Source organism: Hemiscyllium ocellatum, unplaced genomic scaffold (assembly GCF_020745735.1).
Source record: "Hemiscyllium ocellatum isolate sHemOce1 unplaced genomic scaffold, sHemOce1.pat.X.cur. scaffold_447_pat_ctg1, whole genome shotgun sequence".
Taxonomy (NCBI): Eukaryota; Metazoa; Chordata; class Chondrichthyes; order Orectolobiformes; family Hemiscylliidae; genus Hemiscyllium; species Hemiscyllium ocellatum.
This window is the reverse complement of record NW_026869062.1, coordinates 123055-128523: the sequence shown is the minus strand read 5'-3', so window position 1 is coordinate 128523 and position 5469 is coordinate 123055.

Genomic DNA, 5469 nt, shown 5'->3' with positions numbered 1-5469 from the left:
ACCTCTCTGTATCCCATTGCAGACGCGCTGCCGTACCTCTGTCTGTATCCCATTGTATACTCTCTGCCACCCACTGTCTGTATCTCATTGCAGATGCTCAGCCCTCCCCCTGTCTGTATCCTAATGCACATGCTCTGCCCTCCTCCTGTCTGTATCCCATTGCAAACGCTCTGCCCTCTCCGTCTGTATCCCATTGCAGACTCTCTGCCCTCTCCCTGTCTGTGTCCCATTGCAGACACTCTGCCCCTCCCCTATCTGTACCCCATTGCAGATGCTCTGCCTTCCACTATCTGCATCCCACTGCAGACTCTCTGCCCTCCCCGTCTGTCTCTCATTGCAGACGCTATGACCTCCAATGTCTGTATCACATTGCAGACGCTCTGTCCTCCCCTATTTGTCTCCCGTTGCAGATGGTCTGCCCTCACCTGTCTGTCTCCCGTTGTAGACGCTAGGCCCTCCAACGTCTATATCCGATTGCAGACTCACTGCCCTCACCTGTCTGTCTCCTATTGCAGATGCTATGCCCTCCAATGTCAAAACCCTTTGCAGATGCTCTGCCCTCCCCTGTTTGTCTCCCACTGCAGATGCTCTGTCCTCCCCTTGTCTGTATCCCATTGCAGACGCTCTTCCCTCCCCTGTCTGCATCCCTTTGGAGACGCTCTGCCCTCTCCCTGTATCTATCCCATTGCAGACGTCCTGCCCTCCCCTCTCTGTATTTCATTGAAGGCGCTCTGCCCTCCTATGTCTGTATCTCATTTCAGATGTTCTGCCCTCCCGTGTCTGGAAACCATTGCAGACTCTCTGCCCGCCCCCTGTCTCTATCCCATTGCAGACGCTCTGCCCTCCCTGGTTGTGTCCCGTTGCAGACGCTCTGCCCTCCCCCGTCTCACCCCCATTCCAGACGTTCTGCCCTCCCGCTGTCTGTGTCCCATTTCAGACGGTCTGTCTCCATTTGACATCTTATTGAATGACTCTCCTGGAGCATGAGTAAACTGAGCTCCATCCTCTTCATCCAATTTATTTGTATGGTTTGTAATTTTTGATGACCTCACATAGATCCCTGCAGTATTCTACTAGTTACAGCTTTCCAAACACAATATGAATAATGATCTCTACTCTGTATTTCCTGACAGCTATAGGGGGTGCCCCAGCTCCTGCATAACAGCCTGGGATGGTTATATGGCGTCCTCCTATGCTGTGTGATTTACTTGACTGCTTCATTCTATTCTTATCTATCGCCATGGATGGGCATTATGGCCTTCTCCCGCTGCGTTGTCACGATGCTGACTAGCTGAATGGAATCATTCTCTCCCTCTGTCACAGTCTTGAGGGTAAATTGACAGAACAACGTGTGAGTTAGGAGCAGCAGTTGGCCATTCGGACCCTCCAGCCTGTTGCTTAATTTAGAAACATCATGGCTGGTCTGACTGTAGCTGACCACCCCATCTCTTGTCTCCACCCAATAAACATTCCCTCCCCTGTCCATCAAAGATCCGTCAAGGTCAGCCTTGAATAACCTCAATGACCCAGACTTCACTGTTCCCGGGGGATGAGAATGCCACAGATCGCACAATCTAAAGGAGAAAGGAACAACGTTATCTCAAATGGAAATGGGAGACCCCTTTCATTTTAAACTGTGTTAACCTCACAGCAAGTCACCTCCTCTATTCACAAACAAGGGCACAGAAAATAGGAACAAGCATATACCATTCAGCCCCTCAAACCTATCCCACAAACCCATTGACTGTTCAGTCATGTATTTATCAAACTTAGCTTCTACTGAACCATTGGAAGATAATTCTGACACCTTAAGGCCACAGAGCATAGGAAATTAGAATTAGGCCATTTGGCCCAACAGGTCTACTTTGCAGTTTGATCCTGTCTGGTGTGTTTTTCAACACAATTTCCCTGCCTTCTCACTGTAACTCTTGATCGTGGTTTTAATCTAACCTTTGTCATAAAGACATGGTTGCATCAGTGTCTCTGTATGTGTGTGTGATTGCGTGTGTGTTTCTGTGTATATTGTTTAATGGCAGGAGACAGGGTGGTGGTGGATGGTTGTTTTTTTGAACTGGAAGCCTGTGGGCAGTGATGATCCAGAGGCAAAATTGTTGGGTCCACTTTTGTTTGTCATTTATATAAATGATTTAGATGAGAGTTAAACAAGGCGTATTTCGCAAATTTGTGGATGACATCGAGTTTGGGTGACAGTAAAAGGTGTTTGTATAATGAAGAACAACTGAAGATTACAAAGAGATATTCATTAGTTAAATCAATGATTCATAGAGATGTGCAACAGGGAAACAGACTCTTCAACTCGTTCATGCCATCCAAATATTCGAAATTAATCCACTCCCATTTGCCAGCATTTGGCCCATGTCCCACTAATCATAAAGCCACCCAGTTGCCCTTTAAATGCTGTAATTGTTCCAGCCTCCACCAGTTACTCTGGCCGCTTATTCCATAGAAGCACCACCCTCTGCAGTAAAAAAAAAGTTGCTCTTCATTTTCTTTCAAATATTTCTCTTCCCACCTTAAATATATGCATTCTAGTTTTAGATTGTCCTACCTTGGGGGGAAGGACCCTTGACCACTCACCCTATCCATGCCCTTCATAATTTTATAAACCTCTAGAAAGTGTAAATGTGACTCCAATCAAGACGATGGCTGTGCTTTCAGTCATCCTGGGTCTAAATTCAGTCGTCGTACCTCTTCCTTCTCCATCAAGGCACGATTCCAAAAAAGTTTAATCAACTTGTTCAGATATATTGTGAAACAGCTCTGTGGGAGTTGAAACTAGAATTTACGGCACAGTGATAGGGTCACTACTATCATTCAGCATTATCCCCTCAAGCTGATACGTGGTGCTCCTGTGTGTTTGTTCTTCAGCCTGTTGTAAAATGCTGTGATACACCTCCACAGGACATGAATGCACACCACTTTCTCCAGAGATATGGGCACTACCACATATTCACGAACTGGAATCGAACTCTGAGTTCCAGTTCAGAAACGTGGACACAACCCACTGCACAAACCATGCCCAGATTTTGGGTATTATTTTAAGTGTATGGATTTATTAAATTCTGGTTAACATTACCAAATTATACAGGGGACATTTCTCATTTTAAGAAAGTACAAGTTATCAGCCTCAACTATAGGATGTTGAGTGCATTCGCTGTGCCATTGAGATAAACTATGAACATCTTTATTGCTTGGCTATGATTTCCGGTTTAAGTGGCTGTTATCAGTAGTCTACTATATCAGGGAAAGAAATCCTGCAAACGCACTCTGCACTATGAAGGATCTCGAGTAGATATCAATACTGAACACCAGAGACGAGGAAAGAGCACAATTCTGGGCCCAAAACACCGGTTACTATTTCAAATCTCTAAAATGTGGCTTTCCTCTTCCTAAAATTATGATGTCATACAAGATAACTGTTCACTATCCAGCTTCTCCTTACCCACACCTCCCTCAGCCTGCGCAAGGCAAACCAAGCTCTGCATCTTATGGAAAGTCAAGGCTGTTGTTTGTGGACCTAGTGGTAAGGGGAGTGTCATTTTAATCCAAAGGGGGAATGTAGAGGGGGTAGTGATATCACTCTCTTGGCTGATGTGTGGCAGATGGAGTTTAACTTGGATACATGCGAGGTATTGCATTTTGGTAAATCAAACAAGGGGAGTGTTTGTACAATTAATGCTAGGCTTTGTTAGCTATGTAGAAAAGAGGGATCCGGGGCGCAGGTATAATTCGTTGAAGTTTGTTCTGCAGGGTGTTTAAGGTTACTTCATTGCTCAGAACTTTGAGATGAGATGTTGAGAAGTAATGCTGAGGTTGTGCAGAACACTGATGAATCCTTTTCTGTTGTACTGTGTGCAATTCTAGTCGTTATGTTATAGGAGGGATATTATTATGCTGGAGAGGGTTGGGAAGAGATTTACCAGCTTGTTAACATGAACACTTCATCTTCTGAGTCGGGAACCTACAAATACAAGACATGAACATTGAATTGACCAGTTTCCAAACCACCCTCACCAACCTAGATCCCAAATCCAACTCTCCAACTCAGATCCGCCCTCTCGAGGTGACCTACCTGTCCATGTTCCTTCCCACCGGCCGCTCCAAACTTCCCAGAGACCTACCACTATCGCCACCCACCTTCATCCTCGTATCACCTGCCTTTCCCCAGCCTCAGCCCACCACCCATTTTCTCTCAGCCCTCTTCCCCCTCCCCAGTCATGAAGAAGGCTCCTGACTGAAAAGTTGACTCTCTTGCTCCTCGGTTGTTGGATGTCCAGCCGTGCCTTTTCCACCACCACACTTGATCTACACAGAATTCTCCAGCATTTGCAGTCCCCATTGTCTCTTACCTATAATTCTATGTTAACATAATGTCATTGTCTTTTGTAAACGCCCATAGTCTAAGGGATATTTTCTTCACGAATGTGAACGATAGAACTTCTCTCAATGTTTTATTGATATTGTAATGCCTGAGCAGCAGGTACAGGATGTATGCTTCCATTTATAAATGAGGAATGAAATTCATGTTCTGATAAATCTCCAGTATTACTTCCATATCGAAGGCAGATTGAATTGAATTGACCTACAAGCCTCAACATTCGTTCCCTCAGTCACCTTCACATATCCCTATCAGAATGTGTAGATATTAATCGTTATTTTGAATTTTAATAATATAGTATTGAATTGAAACAGGTTAACTGGAACCATTAGCTCAGCGAATGTTATTGATGTCAGTCTCCGTGTATCCTAAATGTGCCATGGGAGGATTTGCCTCTTCTATTAATTTAGGATTCGGTTCTATGTGTTATACCATAGTATGAGCAGGAGCTCACCGACAGCACTAACAGGAATCAGCTACTCCAGAGAGAGGGGGAGGAGAGATCATAATCTGAGAACATTAGACTGGAATGTTCCAACAATGGACATGAGTTTATCCTCTGGTCTTTACAAATTTCCCAGCCTGGGATATCATTAGCTTGGTGGATCTATAATCTTCTGCTGGTTATTCAAGCTGGTTACTATTCTATCCTTGCTATAGTTGGTGTTTCTGGTAAGACATTTTATCTGCTCATTAAGCCAGGTTATACTGAATAAGTGCCCATATAATTTAAAATTTAGAAAGGTGGAACGCAACATTTTCAGTTCCAATGAAATATTCCATTTCACAAAATGGTATCGAGCAAATTACTCATGACAAATTACTCACCAATATGCGACGAGAACCAGACTGTTCTCAAACTCCATAATCCTTCTCGCCCTGCACAGATATACATTCCCATATCCTCCCCTCTCACGAATACTGTCCAATCCCACCATCATGATATCCCCGTCTCCTCCTCCGCCTCAGTGCATCTTCTGAATAAACCATCAATTGTGCCTTTGTTCAATCTGGACACATATCATCAAGTCCCTTCTGACCAATATTAATTACAGAATAATTGCACTTGC